The sequence below is a fragment of the Zalophus californianus genome, chromosome 1 (genome assembly GCF_009762305.2).
Source record: "Zalophus californianus isolate mZalCal1 chromosome 1, mZalCal1.pri.v2, whole genome shotgun sequence".
Lineage (NCBI taxonomy): Eukaryota > Metazoa > Chordata > Mammalia > Carnivora > Otariidae > Zalophus > Zalophus californianus.
This window is the reverse complement of record NC_045595.1, coordinates 58,278,163-58,301,192: the sequence shown is the minus strand read 5'-3', so window position 1 is coordinate 58,301,192 and position 23,030 is coordinate 58,278,163. Positions and strand designations below refer to the sequence as shown.

At 49.6% G+C, this 23,030-nt stretch overlaps 1 long non-coding RNA gene across 1 annotated transcript in view; it reads right to left on the bottom strand.

Moving 5' to 3' along the window:
* The window catches only part of LOC113918396, a 28,571-nt gene extending 11,080 nt beyond the window's left edge, over nucleotides 1–17,491 (bottom strand). The window contains exons 1-2 of the long non-coding RNA XR_003518546.1: nucleotides 17,233–17,491; nucleotides 16,954–17,127 (exon numbers count right to left, since the gene is read on the bottom strand). This is a non-coding gene — a long non-coding RNA (uncharacterized LOC113918396). The remainder of the gene's footprint in view (nucleotides 1–16,953; nucleotides 17,128–17,232) is intronic.
* Nucleotides 17,492–23,030: the final 5,539 nt, after the last annotated feature.

Below are 23,030 nucleotides of genomic sequence, written 5' to 3'. Positions count from 1 at the left end.
TGAATCAGGCTCCATGCTCAGTGCGGAGTCTGCTTATCTCTCTTCCTCTGCTCCTCCCCCTGCTCACTCTCACTCTCTCCTCTCTCTCTCTCTCTATCTCTAAAATGAATAAATTAATAAAATCTTCAAAAATTAGGTGAAGTATAAAAAAGCAATAAAATTTGAGCAGGAATGTGGGGGAAAACAGTGTTAGAGAAAGTGCCCATGGCTGCAGGTACCAGAGAGAGTTGATAAGGTACATGTACCCAAGTAAGAACTAAAATCCTTTCTGGTGAAGAAAAAAAAATGTATTACCTTCTCTGTACTCAGTTTGGGTCTGAAAAACAGTGAGCTGAGCTCCATAAGCAATCCCAGACAGAGGGAAAAGATATTTGCTACAAGCCACCAGGCCATGTGGCCAGGTTAAAAAGAGAGACTTCATTCCGTGACCAGGCCTACAGGTGACTGAACTGTCAGGTGGGAACAAGTGGACACTGAAAGATGCACACACATTAACTACAGCCAGGCCTAGGCACAACCTTGTCCTCCATTGAACCTGAAATAAACAACTCATCCATGAAAAATTTCCTTATGCAGAGATGAGCAATCAAAAATAATTGAGTATCAGATGTTTATAAAGATACCACAATAAATGAAAAAAGAGAAATCTCACAGAAAAATTAATAGCAGATGAATATCACTCACCAGAAAACATCGCTTCTGAGCAGAACACAAATACTGAATTTTACATCTTAAAGTATGAAGATTTAATGAAGTCACTGCCAAAATAAAACAAGACAACAAAGTAGATACATGAGCTCAACAAAGATATAGCTAGAGAAAGAAGGCAAACCATGATGAGCTGGCAGAATCCAGAAAAGATCAGAAACAGCACAAAAGACTTTAGATGGAGTCCATCTATCATTTATCTGGACCCTCTTCCACACAAATTCTCAAATGTCCACTAAAACCATGGTTCCAAACTTGCCCACACACCTCATATATATTTCCTTCCCTGTGAATTGCTTCTGTATACAGGTACTGTGGCTACCAAACTGGCCTAGTTCCACAGGATTTGTCTTCTATTTGAGTTCTTTTATGCTGAAAAACCTGTGAGAGGTTTTTCACCCTCGTTATTTCTACATGGCTTCTCACAATTTTCATTTCTCTGGTGACTGTTTAAATTCTTATGCAACCCTTGAATATGTTAGGTTTGTGAGTAGGAAAATGAGATTGCACAAAACTCTTCTCCTCGATCTCATGGTCTTCCCTGGCTCTCTCATAAGTTGAAGCTTTCTTCTGGATGACTGCCACTTCCTTCACATGTGTCTCCTGGTTTGCTTTGTGTTTCTTCAACTAATCCCTATGATGCCGGACCTCTCCACATGGGAAACAAGGCTCATCCTGGTCACTCTTTGTAGCTTTACTCCATGGGATGGTTCTTCATCATAAATGTCTTGTGTTGGGTCTCAAAGAGATACCTGTACACTCCTGTTCACAGCAGCATTATTCACAATAGCTAAAAGGCAAAACAACATAAGAGTCCATCAAACGATGAATGGATAAGCAAAGTGTGGTCTCTACAATGTTACTCAACCATTAAAAGGAAGGAAATTCTGACACATGCTACACCATGGATGAGCCTGAAGGACACTGTGCTCAGTGAAATAAGTCAGCCACAAAAGGACAAATCCTGTATGATTCCACTTATATACGGTATCTAGAGTAGTCAAATTCATGGGGACAGAAAGAATGGTGGTTGCCAGAGGCTGGGGAAGGGGAAGAGCAGTTAGTATTTAATCAAGACAGAGTTTCAGTTGGGAAAATGAGAACGTGCTGGAGGTGGATGGTGGTGATGGTTCCATAACAGTGCAAATGTACTTAACACTTCTGAACTGTACACTTAAAAATGGCTAAAATGATAAAGTTTGTGTTACATGTATTTTACCACAAATAAGTTTTTTGAAAAATTTTTTAAAGATTTTATTTATTTATTTGACAGAGAGAGACACAGCGAGAGAGGGAACACAAGCAGGGGGAGTGGGAGAGGGAGAAGCAGGCTTCCCACGGAGCAGGGAGCCCGATGCGGGGCTCGATCCCAGGACACTGGGATCATGACCTGAGCCAAAGGCAGATGCTTAACGACTGAGCCACCCAGGCATCCCAATTTTTTTTTGAATTTTTTTAAATGTCCCAGGTGGAAGCTGATTTTTCTCACGCAAGCAAGGTTCCCAAATCCAGATAGTTACCTTGAAAAAAAACTTTTTTTTGACCCTTCATGATTTATCCCTTTGACCCAACTGGGACTTCTCCCTCAGCCTGATGACCAGCTCTCAATCGAGGAAGGCTGTCCCCAGGTCAAAGGGTGGCAGTGGCTGGATTCAACCTGGGTTCCAGAGTCCCCACAACCCCTGCATTGTGTTGTCCCTCCCATGGTGTATACTCAAATAGGCTCTCAAATGCTCAGAAACTTCTGGAAGCTCCGTCTAGGAGCTGTGGACGGGTTTTTCCTGAGCCTTGATGTCTCTTCCCTGGGCACAAAGGGTGCCGAGGACTTGCGCACCACATTTCCTAAACACTCTTTCCCCATGAACTGCCATCTCTTTTTTTTTTCCAGACTGTGGATGTTTCTAACTTTTGCTATTATAATTGCCCCTACAGGGAGCACACTTGTAGCTACATCTTTACTCACTTAATTATTACTTTGGAATAAATTACTAGAACTGGAATTCTTGTTCAAAAGGTATGCGCATTTTAAAGGTTTTTGATATGTATTGCCAAATAGCCCTCCCAGAAATGTTCTACAAATGTGCACTCAAACCAGCGGGGTATGCAAATCCCAATTTCCCTACACACACCCCAAAACCGGGTCTTATCTTTTTGTTTTCCTCGTCTCTTGCCAATTGCTCTGGTTAAAAAAAAAAAAAAAAAAAAAAAAAGGTATCTTATTGTGTTTGCATTTGCATTTCTATGATCGCTGGTAATGTTGAGCACTTGTCATATATTTATTAGCCACTTGTGGTTTCATCTTTTGTCCGCATCCTTTGTCCGTTTTCCCATCGAGGCGCCCATCTTCTCCTCAATAATTTATAAAAGCTCTAAGTGTACCTGCTTTCCTGAAGCAGGGCCCAGCTGCACTCGGCACCCTCTCTGGTTGCTATGCAGATGTGCCAGTGGCGCGACCAGTCTCCATGGCCACAGATGCCCTGGTCTCAGCGAGGAGCGGAGTGGGGAGAGCGTTGCCATGGCAATGCTACCCAAGCGGTGCCTGGCTCCCCTCCCATTCACTGAGCAGCTTTCCTGGCCCAGGGGCCACCAGCCCAAGCAAAGGCTTTGCAGGCTGCAGGGAAAGAGGCATAGGGAGGCTCATGCCCCGAGAGAGCCGGGGACAAGTTTCCTGTCTGTACAGTAGGGCCCAGCCATGTGCCTGGCAGGCCTGGTCGCAGAGGGCTGGCCACCCAGACTCCAAGAGTCAGAAGTTTAGACTATTTCATCCCTAAATATGGAGATGTGTGATAAGACTCAAAGAATAAGCTGCACATTGCAAAACTTACAAATTGTGTCCCGTGGCCAGACCAGACTATCTGTAATGCACTAAATGAATATTTTATTTAAAATATTGGAATTATCTTGTTATGAGCACAATCGTGGCACACCATTTGTGTGAAGTGTGCTTAAAGTACTAATTTGTTAAAATAACCATTTAAAATATAGACTAAATTTTTAAACATGCCATCATGTTTTCATATGCCAAGATCCTAAAAGAAAAGAAAATAAAAACACAAAAACTGGAAGTGACTCTTTCAGTCTTGGAGAGGGCCTGTCCTCCCATTTTATGAGCTGAATTATGTCCCCCCACGAAATTCATATGTTGAAGTCCTAACCCCTAATATCTCAGAATTTAACTGTACTTAGAGATAGGACCTTTAAAGAGGTAATTAAGTTGAAATGAGGTCATTAGTGTGGGTGCTATCCGATGTGACTGGTGTCCTTATAAAAGGAAATTTGGACACAGACGTGCTCAGAGGAAAGACCATGTGGAGATACAGGGAGAAAGATGGCCATCTACAAGCCAAAGGCGTCAAATGAACCGATCCTTCTGACACTTTGATCTGGAACTTCTGGCCTCTGGAACAGCGAGGCAATACACGGCTGCTCTTGAAGCCACCCAGCCTGTGGTATTTTGTTATGGCGGCCAGAGGAAACTAATGTACCCCATATCATCCATTTCACTTCCTAAGCACCATGGGGAGCTGGTGCCATGATCAAACCCATTTACAGATGCAGACACGGGGGTTCCAGGAGGTCAGGGGGTATGTGGAGAGAGGGAGTCGGGATTCGAATCTGGGTCAGCACTTCTTTGGCAACTGTGTTTTCCCCACTGCATACACTTTCTGAAAAAGACTCTGACACTTTTCCTAGGAGGTGAGAAGTCCGCACTGTCCCCTTGCTTATAGTTGGGGAAAGTGAGACAGGGGTTGACATCCCCTGTAAGTTCAACACTGCTCCACCTCTTGAGAGCAGCTGGAAGGAAAGACTCCCTTCTCCTCAAACACCCCCAGCTCTGGGCAGTCCCTTATAGGCCTGGATGAGGGTTACTTGTACCTTTTGCATTCATGTATTCACTCATTCCATTACCTGACTCATATTTATTGAGCACCTACTGACATAGTAGCACTGGTCTAGGGAGACAGCAGTGAATGAGAAAGACAAATCTCTGCCCTCACAGCGCTCACATTCTAGGGGAGACAGAATATACCCATGTAACCTCATAAAAGAAGATCGTTTTAGGGAATTGTAATGCTAGAATAACACAAACGATGGGATAGAGAGGGTCTGTGGCAGGAGGTGACTTGAGATAGGGTGGTCGGAGAAGGTGACATTTGAGCTGGGACCCTAATGATCTGGAGCAGCCAACCATGTGAAAGGTTGGAGGAGGCATGGTCCAGGTGGAAAGGACAGCAAGAGACATCCCCAAGGCTAGAGTGAGCGTGGGAGTTTCAAGGCACAGGAAGGAGGGCAGTGTGGCTGGGGCATTGCTGACAGCGTAGGGGAGAATGGGAGATGAGGGTGGAGCCATCGCAGGTCCCAGGAGCAGTGAGGACCTCATCTTACCCCACCCTCAGGAGAACAGGCTGGGAAGAATCTTGCCCCCAGGCCCTTCCGCTGCTAGCGCTGTCCACCTCTGGTTTGCCCCCTGGGAGGCAGCAAGAGACATGAGGAAGGACATGAATTTTGGAGACAGAGCTAGATTGGAATCTCAACTTTGAACCAGCAAGTTATGTGACCTTGAGTATGTCAGTTTGTAGGAGACACTGTCTTGTGCAACCCAGATCCCCACTTCTGGACCAAGGCACTCATTCCCCCAGAGGCTTGAGGTGTTGAAGGTGGATGACTGGTGGCCAGGTCCCTAGGAATTATACTTGGATGGTGGCAGGGGCTTTGCCCAAGATCATGCCCCTCCCAGAAAGGAGGGGGAAATGAGGGTGGGCATCCCACATCCAGGAACTAGCCGATGAGGGGTCCAAAATCCTGGCCCCTAATTAGGAGAGAAGGACCACTCTGCAGGGTCATCCCCAGCTGGCCCTGGCTGAGACTGCATGGCAGCCACATCACAGCCCAACTGCTTACTCTGACCAGCCTTGCTTGCCTCACTCCCCATGGTGTCGGTCCCGCATTCACTCCCTGATAAACCTCCCAACATCTCATAGTTCATTTCCCAGGAAACATGACCTGAGACGCACTCCGTCTCCAAGATACAGTTCCTCAGATGTACAGCGACCATACAGTCATAAAGGTGAGGAGACGAAGCATGCAAATCTTCTTTACATGGTAAGAACATGGTTAAGTCTTCAATAAATGTTGTTTTTCCCCTTTTCTGACCCTTACATGTATTTCTATTTCCCATGGGGCTCAAGCCAAAGTCTCACATGCAATATGTGCTCAGTGTGTTCTGGATTGAGTCAATACACAACACATGACCAATGCAGCGCTCATCACACTTACCAGAAGATGAGGAAGAAACCGTTCATTGTCCCCCCAATATCCACTCTCACCTCTCTCTCATGGAAATAGAACTCTAGACTTTTAGCTGGATACTGGGTTTCCCAGAATAAATATTACATTTCCCAGCATCCCCTGCAGCTAGCTGTGGTCATGTGCCTAAATGCTAGCCACTGAAGCAGAAGCAGGAAATATGTGTGCAACTTTGAGTGTATTCTTAAAGTGAAGGGTCATGCTTTCCTCTTCCCACTGGCTGGAAAGCATATGTGATGGCTGGATCTAGAGCAGCCACCTTGGACCACAGAATAGCAAAGCAACCATAAAGCTGTCATATGTATCCTGAGCTGAATGCTCATTGGCTGTGCTCATCATGGCTTACTGCAGTGAGTCTCTTACCTCAAAGAACCTCACTATTTGCATATGTAAAATGAGAACAAAATTCTAAATGAAACCATATGTGATGAGTTTTACCTAATTTTGCCCAGGGAGGAAAAAAAATCCCTTAAACTGCAGGGTCTGGGACTGTTAGAAATTCTTAATTCTAGATTAACTCTTCCTAATTAACTCATTGCGTTTCTATTTGCTTTGGGGTGTGGTCTTCCTTTCCTTGGAGTGTAAGAGACCTAGTAGGACCAAGAAAAAGCCCAACAGGTAAAGAAACAGATCTCTCTCTCTCAAAGAGAACAGTGAATTCATGTAAATTAAGTGTGAGCCTGGCAGGACTCCAGCAAGGCAAGCCAGAGACCCCAAGGCAGTCACCATGCTTGTTACTCTGTGATGTCTTGAAATGCCCTCAGAACTTCAGGCTCAATGGGAAGGAGGTCTGGTCCAGTGCAGGTGATGCAGGAGTTGTGTAGCCTCTGGGCATTGAAGAGGAGGAAGGGCTTTCCTGGAGAGCAGAATGTCCTGGTCCGTGATATAGAAATGAGCATGAGAATGGCAGGGTGGGACAGGAGGGACACTGGCCTAGATGGAGGAAAGGGTCTTTGGGAAATTGGGGAAGAGGACAAATCCATAGGTTTGAGAGGACAATCAGTGAATGCATTGAGTTAGCCTGAATTAGATGTGGCTACCAGTGAATCTAAACACTGGCTTGCCTGTGGCCTGGACACCAGCCTGTCCAGCCCAGCCACCTGCCAGCTGCCCCCCTGCCCCCATGCAGCCTTTGGGATTCAAGGGACCTTTCACAAGAGCTCAGTTCTGCTCTATGCACCCTAGGGGTACTATACAAAGTAGGCCATGTTCAAAATTTTCACAAGAATATTTTGGCATAAGAATTGAATAAATAGAGCAGAAACCCAGTATGAATACCAGTCATGCATATATCAGAATCTTGACGGAAACCAAGGTAAAGGATACCCCGGGCAGTTGCAAAAACTTCTGACCTTCGGGACTTCCACATATGGAAAGAGGGTAGACGTACTTTCCCTGTTCCTCCCACTAAGGACTGCTCAAAGTCACGGACGTTATATATAAACTCTGAAAAGTGGAGAGAATAAAGCAGACCCACTGGGGACCTCAGGGCCCAAGGAATGAAATGGTGGTGAGTTCTCTGAGTCTTCTTTACTCCTCACATATCCCAGCCTGGATGCTGGGGTAGCTGGTAAACTAGAAACACCAATGGGTCAGAAAAAATTCCCAAGAGAAGCCTGCTCCCTCCAGTCCAACAACCAGGAAAGAAGAAACCCAGAAAAGTTATTAGCTGTACTGCACCACCAACAACACAGGAAAAAAAAAATGAGGTCTCACCTCCACTCTGGCCAGGAGAAGCCACATTTCCACCCTCACCTAGTTGTAATGAGGTGAGCCCTCTCCTCACTGAGGGGGAGGGGGCATCAGAAGGTAACTGGGAGCTGGGACTCTTGCCACAGCCTAGCAAGCACAAGGCACCCACCCTGAAATGTCAGTGGAGGCCATTATGGGATGGTAACAAGGTGTTCCTCCTAGCAAGGGCTGCACTAGCAGAGGAAAGCCCAGACCTGCCAGCTGGAATAAGAACTTTACTTTCCCCTAGTATCAAAGGAAGCCTAGTGGGGCACTGGACTTCCACCCTCACCTGGCAATAATGAGGTAACATCCCACCAACCCCACCAGAAGAGCACCAGAGGAGATGTTTTAAATAAAACTCAGAATCTCATAGCATACATCCCCAAATGTTTGGGTTTCAATCGCAAGTCACTCTTCGTACCAAGATCCAGGAAAATCTCAACCTGGATGAGAAAAAACAACCAAAAGAAACCAATCAGAGGATATGGATGTTAGAATTATCTGACAAAGATTTTAAAGCAGCAATATGAAAATGCTTCAGCAATGAACACAATTGGAACAAGTGAGAAAATAGAAAGTCTCAGCAAAGGAATAAAAGCTGTAAAGAAGACTTATTTCATAACTGGGTGATGGGCATTAATTAAGGAGGGCACTTGATGTAATGAACACTGAGTGCTATATGCAACTGATGAATCACTGAACTCTACCTCTGAAACTAATAATTTTTTAAAAAGCTGTAAAGAAGAACCAAATGGAAATTTTAGAATTGAAAAATACAATAACTATATTTAAAACTCAATATATGGGCTCAACAGGACAGAGGGAACAGAGGAAAGAATCAGTAAACTTAAAGATAAAATAATAGAAATTACTCAATCTGAACAACAGAGAAAAAAATAGACTTAAAAAATGAACAGTAACTCAAGGACCTACGAAAGGGACTATAACAGAAGATCTAGTGTTTGTGTGATCCGAATCCCAGGAGAAAAAAATCAAGGCAAGACTGAAAAAGCTATCAAAGAAACAATGGTTTAAAAATTCCCAAATTTAGTAAAAGACATAAACCTACAGATTCAGGAAGCTGAGAAAACCCCAAACAGGATAAACCAAAAGAAATCTATGCCAAGACATAGCATATTAAAACTTCTGAGAACTAAAGACAAAGAAAAAAATCTTGAAAGCGGTGAAAGAGAAATGACATCTTACGTATAAGGGGAAAACAAATTTGAATGTCAGCAGATTTCTCATCAGAAACCATGGAGACAAGCAGAAAATGGCACAACATTTTTCAAGTGCTGAAAGCAATGTCAACCCGGAATCTTATATCCAAGGAAAATATCCTTCAGGAATGAAGAAGAAATCAAGACATTCTCAGAAGAAAGAAAACTAAGAGAATTTGTCACCATCAGATTTATCCTAAAGGAATTATTAAAGGAAGTTCTCTAAACAAAAAGGGAAAAAATAATAGAAGAGGGACTCTTGGAATATCACTTAGGAAGAAAGAGCATAGTAATCAAAAATATAAAGAAATACAATAGACTTTATCTCCTCTTTAGTTTTCTAAATTGTGTTTGGCAATTGAAACAAAAATCAACACTATTTGATGTGATTCTCAATATATGCCAAGAAAAAATGTAAGACAGTTATATAAGAAATTGAAAGACTAAAGGGATGTAATGGGATTTAAGTCTCTACACTGCACTCTGGCTGATAAAACGACCATGTCAGTGAACTGATAAATTATGTATGCTTTGTATAATACCTGGAATATGCCAAAAAGTCTGTATAAGCAGATACACTGAAAAGCACTACATGTAAGTCAAAATGGAATTTTTTTAAAGATTTTATTTATTTATTTGACAGAGAGAGAGAGAGCACAAGCAGGCAGAATGGCAGGCAGAGGGAGAGGGAGATCCCCGCCGAGCAGGGAGCTGGATGCAGGGCTCGATCCCAGGACTCCTGGATCATGACCCGAGCCGAAGGCAGTCGCCCAACCAACTGAGCCACCCAGGCGCCCCCAAAATGGAATTTTTTAAAGTTTCAAGTAACCCATGGGAAGGCAGAAAAAGGAAAACAGAAATTAAAAACAGAAATTAATAAACAAAAGACAAAAAATAAAATGACAGACTTAAACTCTAACATATAAATAATAATATTAAATATAAAAGGTCTAACACATCAATTAAAAGATAGAGATTGGTAGAGTGAACAAAACAACAGCAACAAGAGCAAAGACTGCATGCTGTCTACAAGAAATTTACTTCTGATTTAATGATATAGGTAGGATGAAAGTAAAAGTGCAGCAAAGATAGTGACAATACCAAATGCTGGAGAGGGTGTGGAACAATAAGAACTTTCACCAGTTGCTGGCGAGAATGTGAAACAGTACAGCCACTCTGGAAAACATTTTGGCAGTTTTTTTATAAAACTAAATGTACATTTACTGTACGACCCAGCAATCATACTCCTGGGTATTCATCCCAGAGAAAAGACATCTTATGTACACCCAAAAAGTTGTACGTAATCGTCCATAGGAGCTTTATTTATAATTGCCAAAAATTAGAAAGAACCCAGATGTCCTATGACAGCTGAATGTTTAAGCAAACTGTGCCATACCTGCACCAGCAATAAAAAAGAACAAACTATTGGGGCACCTGGGTGTCTCAGATGGTTAAGCATCTGCCTTCGGCTCAGGTCATGATCCCAGGGTCCTGAGATCGAGTCCCTCATTGGGGTCCCTGCTCGGCAGGGAGCCCACTTCTCTCTCTGCCTCTGCCTCTCTCTCTCTCTCTCTCTCTCTGTCTCTCATGAATAAATAAATGAAAAAAAAAGAACAAACTATTAATACCTGCAACAAGTTGAGTAGATTGCAAAGGCATTATGCTGGGGGGGAAAAGCCAATCTCAAAAGTCACATACTATGTAATTCCTTTTATATAAAATTTGTAAGATGACAAAACTGTAGAGATGGGGATTAAATTAGTGGCTGCCGGGGTTAGAAATGGTAGAGGGAGGGGTGGTCATGACAGTAAGGGGCAGCATGAGGCGGATCTTTGTGGCCAGAGACAGTTCTGTATCTCGATCACAGTGACAGTTACATGAATCTACATATGATAAAGAACATGGAACTAGATACACACGTCCTAGCAATGTAAATTTCTGGGTTTAGTATTATACTATAGTCATGTAAGATGTTGCCTTGGGGAAGCTGGGTGAAGGGTACAAGGGATCTCTTTATATTATAGTTGCAACTTCCTTTAATTTTACATTTATTTGAAATAAAAAGTTAAGAAAAAGATTAGAATGCAAAATTACTTTCTTTACTTTGACTACATCCATATGTATTCATAAAGATAATGAGGAGAGCCCAAAGATTTGTATTTAGGCTAAAAAAAGTTAACAGTGAAGATGTTGTTTTCGTGGTTTATTATTTTGTCAATCTGTAATGAAACACTAATAAATTGGGAAAAAATTGGTTCCATTTGGTACACAAGTAAATGAAAGCATATGTGTATTCACTTATTCATTCCATAAATACTGAGTACCAAAAAAGAAAAAAAGTATCGGGCATCTTCAGCAATTTTCAGCAATTTCCCAACCTGAGATGCAACAGCAACCCCCTAATTCTCAGAAAGCTAACAGTACACAAACGATCCCTAACTATTGATCCTCCAGCCCTTCCAACGATTTTGTAAGCTCCTCACTCCCCATATTAAATCCTTTTCTGCTTGGGCGGGAAAGGGGTACCTCACCCAAATCATCCAGACATGATGTGTGTGAGCATAGCCTGCACCAGGATGGGAACCACTGGAAAGAGCAAATCTGATGGTGCCACTGCCCCTGCATGGGACCATGTAGGCTCCTGTTTGCCCTTCATCCTTCCACTGGGAATTCGGGGACATCCTTCCCTGTCCAGCTTCATCACCTGAACTCCCTGTGCCCCTTTCAGTTCCTGGGCAGTTCCAGGTTCTTTCCACTCCCTGCCTTGCTTCTGCTTTTCCTTCTGCTCAGAATGCTGTTCCCTATGCCCTTTCCACGGTCAACCAATCTGTCTCTGGTCAGATTCTGAAGAAGCATTTAAGCACATGAGATGTATTAAGTGTTCCCAGGGAAGCACAGTAAGGACACAGGGAATGTGAAACAGAGCAGGGGAGGAAGCAAGCAAAGTACAAGGCCAGGCCTGGAGACGCTGGAGTGTCTGCTATGCCAGAGGCAAGGGAGCCGGGTTTTCCTACTACTGCACCCATCACCATTGGCTGAGGGCCTCCTTGGGCCCTTGCCACTCTCTGCACATAATGGAAGAGCAGCTCCAGAAGCTCAAGAGAAACCTTCCCAAAAAGGGTCACAGGTGCAGCTTCTGGAAACAAAAGCACAAGGGAGCCAGGGAAGGGGCTCAGAGATGAGCATGGGATCATGAGGATCTGAGCTATGTCCAAGATATTATCCCTGCTCCTCCAGAGCAAGTGTCACCTCCTCTGCAAGCCCCCCAACCCAGGCAGGATGCACAGCTCCCCACAGCACAGGTATTCCTCCATATCCCAACCCACACCGGCCTTCATAAGGCTGAATTGGACAGCAGACCCCAGGCCGGGCTCTCCCCAGAGATGGAGATGGGTGGCTTGGTGGTTTATCCAGAATGCTGGGAACACCGTCCTTGAAGGGAGAAGCCCAAAGAAGTGCCACAATATCAACTTTTATTCTAAGCAGCAGACTAGAGTTCACATCCAAAGATATCCATGAACATTGTACCCTTAGGTATCACCAACTTTAGACAAACATTTCCATGTATCTCTGCTGCATGTTACAGTTTTGATTACCAGACAGAGGTGGGCTGCCTGTGACAGACCCGAACACATCCTGGAAGCTGGTTCTATCTACGTCCCACTCAGGACGTTGCTAACTGTGAATAAAAGACAAGGTCACTGGGAGATGCCACCGCAATCTTTTTGTCTTCCCCTGAGACTGTGAGCCCTTTGAGGTGAGAGCGTAGTCCAATTTCTCTGTACCACCAGAAACCAGCATTGAAGTTAGCCGAAGAAGTGGGGGTCAGAGACATTTTCTCTTAAATACATGAGTGAGTGCTATCTCCAGGCTCCGACTATTCTCAGAAGAGCAAAGCCAGAGGTGTAGCAGGTTCTCTCCAAAGCCTGATTGGACCCATGAAACAGCCTGAGACCCTCACCAGCGATGCTACAGCAAGAGCTATATAGGCAGAGAGGCAGCGGGCCCCTTCTCCGGATGCTAGGAGGCCCTGGGTTCCCCTGACACAATCCTTTCTTTCTAGAATATTCCCTGGGCCCCTTCCATGTGCCAGGTGCTAGGGACACACAGCAAATAAAATGGATAGTCCCTTGGTGTGGCCATGACACGATGCTGAGCTACTCCCTCTGCCTCAGTGTCCTCAGGGGTAAAGAGGAGATTATAATAGCTCCTATATCACAAGGTTGCTCCAAGGGTAACAGAGTTAAAATGCATCAAGGGCTTGAACAGTGCTCAGCACATAGTAAGTGCTAAATAAAACTGCTTTGAGTTTTATTATTATTATTTATTAATATTTTTATTTTATCAATAACTTATTCAATAGGGTCATCTTAGAGAGGGAGAAGCACTGCCGGTGGGACAAAGCAGGGGTGGGATGCAGGTGGTTGGGAGGGGAGTTGCCTTAGATGGCAGGCCTAGCCAAAGCATTGCAGTTGAGTGATACCCTGAATGGTGGCGTAAGTTCCACAGAGCCCTGGAGGAAGCATGTGCCAGGCAAAGGGAAGGGCTGTGCAAAGGCCCTGAGGAAGAATCGGTCTGCCCTGTTGGCCAGCGTGGCTGGAGCATGGGGAAGGAGTGCACTGGAGAGGAGGTTGGGGGTCCCCAGAAGAAGCCAGGTCTAATGGGGCATTGAGAACTATGGGGAGGCATTAAGAGCTGTTCCCTCTCCTGGCCCCCCAGGATGGCCAGTCCTTTGCCCCAAAGCTGCAAATGAATGCCCTTCACCTCTGGCTTCTGGGGAAGGAAAGCGCATCCCTGGAGGAGCAGATGGGAGTGTCCACTGATCCACTGCAGGATGGGTTTGTCCTCACCACACATGCTCAATGCCAAGCCTCAGGCTGTGGAGCCCAGACTAACCGGATGGTGCACCCAACGTTCAGGCCAATCTTGTCCTCGCACCCCATCCATCAGAGGCCCACATGAGGCTCCCTGGGGGGGCGGGGGGCAGTGTGTGGGAGCAGCAAGTGTTCCAGCCCCAAAAAGAAGGTGGGGGTGGAGGGCCGACCGAGAGAGAGTTCTACAGTGATAAGGGAGGAGCTGGTGGAGGCAGCCCTTTGGGGGGGCCTGAGGTGGGCCAGGAACGAGGCTCCGAGAGCGAGTCTAGAGACCCTCCCCCTCCAAGCACTGCTCTTCCTTCATGGAGACACCGTCTTTGTCTTTGAGACCACCCGCTGCCTGGAGTCCCTCCGTTGCTAAGTGATGGGAACTGTGGGGAGGGGAAGATGGGGAGCAGGGCAGGGTCTGGTTGGCCCCATAGTAGGTGGCCCCTGACCCTCCAGACCCTGGTGGAATGCACAAACCCCCCCCCTCACAGCCCTGCAGGCACTTGGGGACACACCCACCCCACAGCAGACAGGCTCAGATGATTGTAGACACACCCCCACAGATGCACCCGGCAGCCCCCCTGCAGAATACACCCACACCCATCAAACTGAACCAAAACAATCACATGCTCGTACACAAATACACACACCCCCACATGGATCCAGACAGACGCGAAGCTCACCGCGACAGACAGGGCTGATTCACACGAACACGCAGGTACAGCTGCCCACTCTTGGACACGTGTGAGCTGAAGGGAGGGAAGGGGCCGCACCATGCTGCCCTGGCCGGGGCTGGACACACAAAAGGGAACTCCCCTGGGGGAGGGAAACCTGGGACACCAAGAAAGCCTCACTTCTGACACTGCCCACACTGTCATGCCCTCCAGGTCCACTTCCCACCCCAGCCTGCGTCTCAGATGCCAGCCCCACCTGCAGGGTCCCACCTCCAGCCCAAACCCAGGGCCTTGACTCAGTGTCACCAGCCAGCTCCTCACTACACCCCCATCTGTTCATTTCTGGGTGCCCTTCAGTGATATTCACTTGGGGACACAGCTGTGAGGGAATGCCCTGCCCTTGTGGCATTCACAATTTAGTGGAAAATGAACACATCAGGCTTATAACAGGAAGCCTTGACCTAGTTTGGGGCAGTGCCCTGAGGAGGTGACATTTGAGCTGGGGTGGATGGGGTAGAAGTGGGGAGGTTCCAAGAATGTGCAAAGGTCCTGAGGACGAAGAGGTTGCGGGGGTGAAAGGGATAGAGCAGAGACCAGAGCACAAGGAGCAAGCAAGGAGACAGTGACAGGGCCGAGGTGAAACAGGGGTCGGCAGGTGAGCCTGGTGCCTGGTCAGGATTTCGATTTATTCTAAATGCAGTGGAGCCATGGAAGAATCCAGGCAGGCAAGTGCTGTGAGTTCTGGGTGAAAGTCTAGAGGGGACACTGTGTGCTAGGGGCGTGGGGGGAGAAGCAGAGGTACAGCAGGAATAGAGAGGGGCGGATTTGAGCCCCATGGCTACATGGCTGGCGTGAGATCCTGTGCCTGGGCATAGGTAGGGGGGCGGGGGAGGGAGCAGCACTCATAGGGGCTCCAGGTTTCCAGCTCAAGCAACAGGATAAATTGCGGGGGGGGCCACTGACACGGAAATATTGCAGGGGCTGGGGACTGGGGCCAGGCCAATCCCGGACTCCTCCCTGCCTGGCCTGTGTCACACCTCTCCCCACTGGGACCACCACCTCTGTGTTCCCAGCAAATCCAAACTCTTCCTCCGTTCTTCAGCACAAGCCCTGTGCCTGGCAACGTAAGCATAGGGACCAGGGCCCTGCCCTTACGGCCCTCCGGTGGGCAACTCGCATGTACTGACCCGTATTCTGGTCAGCGCCTTGTCCTAAGGGAGGCTGGCACCTACAGGACCAGACTGGGATGGGTGGGGGCCTGATGCAGTCTGGGAAACCAGGCAAGGCTTCCTGGGGAGCAGGCTGCTTACCTAGTGGCTAGTGGACACTCTAGCCTGGTAAAGGTTGGGGTCAGTCATCCCCAAAATGGAACCCCAATCCTCGGTGCTGGCTAAACCGTAGCAAATGCTATCGAAGTAAGCTAGAACTTCTGTGCTTGCCGATAGATACGAAGAGAATGTTAGAACTTCTATTTTGAATGTATGTTTCTCAAAAAAAAAGAAAAGAAAAGAATATAATCTGCTTATCAGTACATCCTCTAAAGTAACATGTCACCTTCTCACCTTCATGTGGCCCTCCAAGGCCCAGGTGTTGCAGAGGAGGGGAGAGGCGGGAGGGGTGGCCCGAGAGGTAGAGGGCACGCGCACACAGCCTCATCCTCCTTCCGCGCGCTGCCGGGGTAAATGGATTTGTGGATTACAGGCTCTGGTTTTAATTAAACTAACCCTAACAAAATGACCAAGTAGCTTAAGAAGTTTCCTGCAAAGGAAATGCGGATTGAATTTAATACAAGCGTGAGCTCAGGACAAAAAAAATACTAACGCGGGCCCTTTCCTTCACTCCTGGAAGGAATGTAGTGAGCACATTACTCGGTGAACTCAGTGTCCACCTAATCGGCTCTGACGAGAAGCTGAACACACACACAAAAAACGCCCAGAGAAGTCTATTCGCAATGTGGGTTCACATCTGCGACCGTGAACGCCGGCCTGACCTGGAAGACATCCCGGGGGAATAACAGGTGAAAACACAGGTGGCAGGACAGAGTGTACTTTAAGTCCCCTTTGTGATAAAAGACAAAATAATGAGAATAATATATGTTAACGTATGCACAGACCCTGGAGGGAGGGACACCAGCCCAGACTCCCCTCCACAGGGGAGGGTAGCTGCTGTCAGCACCGTGCCTCTCCGCTGATTGGAATCATTACAATGAGCACGTATGACAATTTTAATAAGAAACACAATAAAGAATTGGTAAGCATCTGATTCGTTAATGTTTCATTTTCAAATAATTTTAGATTCACTCCAGCATCACAAAGATGAGAGTTCCCGAACACCCTCCCCTCAGCTTCTCCCATGCAAGCGTGCTGCACACCCACGGTGCGTTTACCAGGACTAAGACATAGACATCAGTCAATAGCATTCACTAACCTTCAGACTTCCCCAGCTTACCCACTAACGTCCAGTCCAGGCTCCATATCGCATTTGGTCATCTTGTCTTCCAGGGTCCCCCGGTCTGGGACAGCTCTTCCGGCATGCCTTGTCTTTCATGACCTTGGCCCTTTTGAAGAGCACCGGCCAGTTCCTCTGCAGGATGTCTGTGGCTTCGTCATGATTACACCGGAGCTGTGGGTTTGGAGGGAGAAGACCACAGAGGTGGACGCCCCCTCATCACATCACATCAGCGGGTGCCTGCTACCCATATGGCTGATGGTTGCAGATGCTACTGACCTTGAGCACTGGTTGAGGTGGTGTCTGCCAGGATCCCCCACTGTCCAGTTATAGCCAGTTTTCCAGCAGCGTGAAGTTTCTCAGGGGTGGAGGGATCCGGAGTGGGGAGAGAGGCAGGTGGGCCAGGTCATAGGTGACCTTGACTGTGAGCTCGGACCTTCTCTCCGAGGGAAAGGGAGTCTGAGCAGTGCTAGGCAGAGACACAGCAGGGTCCGCCGTGAGCTGTTAACGTCGGGATGATGCCTGTGTGTAGAGAGGGACCGGGGGGGCAAGGGAAGATGCAGGCGGCAGCGGGGAGGCCAGAGCAGTGATATGCAGGTGACAGGGATGGAGCTGGAGAGAAGGGGGGCGGAATTCAAGAGCAAGGGAGGGGTAAGACAGAGAAGCCTCTGGGAGTGGTGCTTCTCTCACTGGAAGGAGCAGAGAGTCTTAGAAGTTGCTCTCCTGGGGACATCATCTGCCCGCCACACCCAACCCCACCTCTGAGGAGAGGTGGAGGCACCTCCTGCCGCCACTGCATAAACAAACCACGTCTCACCAGCTGCCTGCAGCCTCCTGGTGGGCTCCCCCGTGTTCTGGGCCTGGTGATCCCCATGTGGGGATTCAGGGAGCTGAGGACGCTGGCCCAGGTGACACAGTCAGTCAGGCCAGGCCTGGAGTCGTGGTGGAGCCCAAAGCCTGAATCTTTTCCCAAATCCTCTAGGCCTTTTCCTCCGTCCCAGCCACATGAGGTGGACAGGCTATGCTCCTCTGTCGATCCCAGGGCCTCCAGGCCCTCCAGTCTCCCCACCCCTTCAAAACCAGCCCAGAGAAGTCTGGGGCCCGGGGGTGGAGTGTGTGTGGGTATCATGTTCTGAGTTATCTTTTGTTGTGTTAACAAACCACTCCAAACTTAGCATAAAACAGCAACCATTTGATTCTGTTCTCAGAGTCTATGGGTCAGGAAGTCTGCCAGAGCCCAGTGGGGTGGTCTGGCTCTGCTGCGCGAGTCTGAGATCTCAGCTGGGAAGATTGAAGGCTAGTGGTGACACAGACCACCGGGGGCTGGAATCATCTGGAGAGCCTGGCACCCAGGCTGGGGCGACTTGAAGGCCGGGCTGTGGATGGGGGCAGACACATGTGGCCCCTCCATGGGGCTGGGGCTTCACCATGGTGTGGTGGCTGGGTTCCCAGAGAAGCATCCTGAGAAGCAGTATTCCAAGAATCCAGGTGGAATCTTCAGACCTGCTCTCCCACCACATTCTGCAGACGGTAAGGGAGTCACTAAGGCCAGCCCAGATTCAAGGTCAGGGGCATGCGGGCAGTGGTGGGCCAAGGTCACACAGCAGAAGAGTCTGTGGGAGGGGGTGGAGGGGAGTGTTATGGGACGACCTTTGGAGAAGATACCAGCCCCCATCCTTCAGCCCCCAGGTCTGCATGAGCCCAGGCTCCTGCTCCCAGGGTCACCTCCCCACTCCTGCCCCCACTGCACAGTGTTGGCCCAATCCATTACACCCTCAGTTTCCCCACTGGACACCCCCTTCCCCAAAACAACTTGAAGGCCAGAGCTTGCCCCAGGCTGGGTCTCTGCATTCAGCTAGGGCCATACAAACTCCCCCACCCTGAGAGGGTGAACTTGGAGTCAGACAGCTCTACGTTCCAGTTTCAGTCCTGCCTCTGACCTGCCTCGCCACCTTGAATAAACGGGTTCTTCTCTCTGGGTCTCAGACCCTCTGACCCCAGGCCCAGGGGGGAGTGAGTGCCTCCTTGCTCTTTGCACACCCACCCTAGTCTGTTCACACAGTGCCCTCCCTCTGTGCACCTCCTCGAGGCTCCCCCTCCTGCAGCTGGAACCGGGAGGCTGCCCGGCAGACCCAGCCCCACAGAAAGCTTACAGCCCACCCCACTCCAGAACCCAAGCCTGCCAGTGACCGGGGTCTGGCCTCGATGGTGTGCCTGACAGTCCAGCTTCCCCAAGGCCACCCAGAGGCAGGCGTCCATCCGGACCAGAGCCTGGAGTGGATACCACTGACTGCTCATCCACCTGTCGGGAGGCAAATGCTCCCACGGCAGGTGTCAGGGGTTCTGGGGGGCACAGGCCTGCCCCCGTGGAACCCACATCCCAGGGTAGGAGACCAACAGTATGTGACAACCAAACCAGTAGATGAACGCCAGCAAAGGAAAGACCCCAGTGGCAGTGAAGAGGGGCACAACCGCAGGTTGGGGGCGGGGGAGGTCCCTGAGATAGAGAAGGGCATGCAGGGGTTAATTAGGGCGGACTCCAGTGGGCCAGGTCTTAGTGGTTCATATGCAACAAACATTTACTTCTCGGAGTTCAGGAGGCTGGAAGTCCAATGTCAAGGTGTCAGCGGACTCAGTGTCTGGTTCATAGAGGGCCCTCCTCTGGCTGTGTCCTTAGGTGGGGGGGAGGGGCGAGGGGGCTCTCTGGGGTCCCTCTTATAAGAGCAGAATCTCATTCCTGAGGCTCCACCCTCCATGACCTAATCACCTCCTTAAGGCCCCACCTCCAAATACCATCACACTGGGGGTTAGGATTAAACATATGAATGAGGGGGCACACATTCAGTCCACACAGAAGGAGAGAGGAGGAGACAGAACTGGGCCGGGGGGGGGGGGGGGGGGGGGGGGGGGGGGAAGCACGCTGTGACACAGTTGCTCAGAAGCCCAGCCAACCCTACAGGAGCCTCTGCAGCCAGCTGGGCCTTTAGAGCTGCCTGCGTGGGGAGAAGCCCCCACATCAGTCTCTCACAGGGAGGGAGGGTGACCTCCGGGAGGCAGGTTTCTGCATCTGAGGGCACGAGGTCCCCATCCCCAAAGCTGCAGTCTGAGCAGCGAGCCACAGCTTCCCTCATAGGTGCTGTTTTCATTAAGAAGGCCTCCGTGCTGATTAACTTCCTGTGTCAACTTGACTGGGGCATGCTAGCCAGTTTTTGGTTAAATACCTGTGCAGGTGTTGCTGGGAAGGTATTTTTCAGAGGGGATTAACACTGAAGCCAATAGACTTTGGGTAGAGTAGATTCTCCTCCCAAATGGGGGTGGGCCTCATCCAATCAGTCGAAGGCCTGAATTCTATCAGCAGGCTGCTTTCAGCACAGGGCTGGCAACATCAACTCTTCCCGGAGTCTGCCCGAAAGATTCCAGACTTTGCCAGCTCCCACAATCACGTGAGCCAATTCCCTGAACTAAGTCTATCTCTATCTCTCTCTATATATCTCTCTACACACACACACACACACACATACACACACACACACACACACACACGCACACACACACACACACACACACACACACACACCCCTACCCATGTACACACAGGGGCAGGACAGCAAGGAGGGCCTGAGTGGTGAGGAAAGTCCGAGCAGTCAGCAGGGCACAGACGGGCACTGGCTCTGCACGGAGCCAGGTGTGGGAGGGGAGGGATGCTTCCTCTGGCCACCTGGTGGAGGACAGACTATTGGGGGCCCGAGGGGAGGCAAGGTGAGGAGGTGGTCACTGCCATCCAGGTGCAGGGTAATGGTAGTGGCAGGTGAGTCTGGAGGCAGAATCAACGGCCCCCCAGTGGCTTGGTTGTGTGCTCAAAAGGGCTGAGAGGACTCAGGAGGGAATGAGGATGTGGCCAGGGCCCTGTTCTGGACCCCGCATGTATCCACGATGGTTGGTCTCAGCCTGTGTCTTGCAGCAGGCTCCAGGAGGCAGGGGACGGGGCATTTTCCAATCCCGTATATTGCTACGCCCACAGGGCTGGATACATATTTGTGAGGTGAGCGGATGAGCCGCCTCTGTCCTCCACCTGCCCACTAGTGCCAACACGGGGGGGTGCTCCAGGCTCCAGGCGTGGCCGCCTGCCCCAGCCCAGGCAACGGGGAGCCCCGCCTGCACGGAAGGCTGTGACGGGCCCCAAGAGCTCAGCTCTGCCTCGCAGAGCTCACACGAGTTGAGGAGATAAGGCACAAAATAATTAGTGAGCAGAGTGTATAATTAAGTGCTAAATTGTGTGTTTCAGACTCGCTGAACAGCAGGAGCACTAGGTGGAGGGAGTCGTGCCAGGCTGGAGTGCTGGGGAGGTGGCTTGTGCAAGTGGGGTGGCCATACAGGAGCAGGGGGACAGGCAGGCAGCCCCCCAGCCCCACAAGAGCAGTGCGGAGGGGTGGGGACAGGGTCACCGGATTGTGCTGGGTGAGCACCGTGCGACCTCGGTGGGCTGCAGGGGACTCATCTGTAAAATGGGCTGCCCGCATACCCAACCAGACAGTCTGGGTCTGGGACACCAGGGAGGTCCAGGCAGACAAAAAGTCAGGCTACCACACAGACAGAGGGATGCACAATCAGGACGACAGGGGAGCAGTCGGATGGACAGGGAGATGGACACACGGGCACACAAACAAGCCAGACACAGCCAAATAGACAAACAGCTGGACCCGAGTCTCCCCGCTCCCGACCCTGGAGGAGCCCGTCCGGAGCAGGTCCTACCTGCCCTCGTCCTGTTTTGAGAGGCTGGAAGTCTGAGGCTGCCAGGTGGCACAGGGCCTGCCCGAGTCTCAAGGGACCCTGCGTGGCAGGAGGTACTTGCTGAAGCCTTCAGAAGCTGGGAGCTGTGGGAAAGCACCCCAGCCCTGGCTGCAGGTCTTGGGGAGCCAGGGGCCAGGAGGCAAGAGTCTTTCAAAGGGGCCCAAGCAAACAGTAGTCAGAGCTGGGGCCCAGGTGGGCCTGGGCTAGAAGGAAGACGGGGAGGCAGGGGCAGTGAGGGTCACTTGCTCCCCAGCTGGGCCGTCAGGCCAGACACTGGAATCGGGGCAGCGTGTCCCTAGCACCATGAGGGGCCCCGCGGCAGCAGGAGGCTCCCTCTTGGCAGCGCTGTGTTTGCAGCCTGGCTTCGCGTGCCGCCGCCTGTTAAACAAATATTGTGACAGGCCTGCTCTGTGGACTCGGGGACAGCGGCGACACTTGGCTGTCACCAGGGGCAGCCTGCAATGGGGGCACTGTATGCCACAGCAGAGCCTCTCCTTCCAACACAGGCAAAGCGCTCTGCCTAAACAAACACAGGCCTCGGCCGCCGCCAAATGAGACACGCTGCCCAGCCTGGAAGAGGCGCGCACTCAGGTCCACAGCCACACTCGGGCACTCAGGCTTCACATATGTGGGCAGGAAGCAGGCAGCATACACGCATCCCCCTGCCCCACAGGCATCTATTTATCCATCCAACAAATATTAATTGAGCACCTATCGTGTGCCAGACAGAATCCTGGGGCCTGGGATACAGTAGGAAACAAAGCAACCAAAAGCCCTGCCTTCATGGAATTTACATCCTAATTGGGGATGGTGACAATAAACAAAAATACAAAATGCCTGGGGGCAACAATGAGCTAAGAAGAAAAACCACAAGGTAAGGAGGGGGATAGAGTGTGACAGAGAGTGGTCAGGAAAGGCACCTGTAAGACTCTGAGACAGAGACTCAAAGGAAGTGACGGAGCCAAGTGGGAATCCCAGGGAATAGCATCCAACCATCAGGAATAGCATATGCAAAGGCCCTGGGGCAAGGCTGTGCTTGGCGTGTTCAGGGGCTGACCTCTAAGAGATGAGTGTGACTGAAGCCAAGTGAGGGCTGGGGACAGAGGTGAGCCCTGAGGCCTGAGAGGTACTGGGGCAGAGTGTGTGGGCTCTTCTTCTGAGGAAGGTGGGGGCATGGAGAGTGTGGATCTGGGTTCAGTCTTAACAGGATCTCCCTGAGGACTGTAGGGAGCCAGGGCAGAAGCAGGGAGGCTGTTCTGACAATCCAGGAGGGAGGGGGTGGGGCA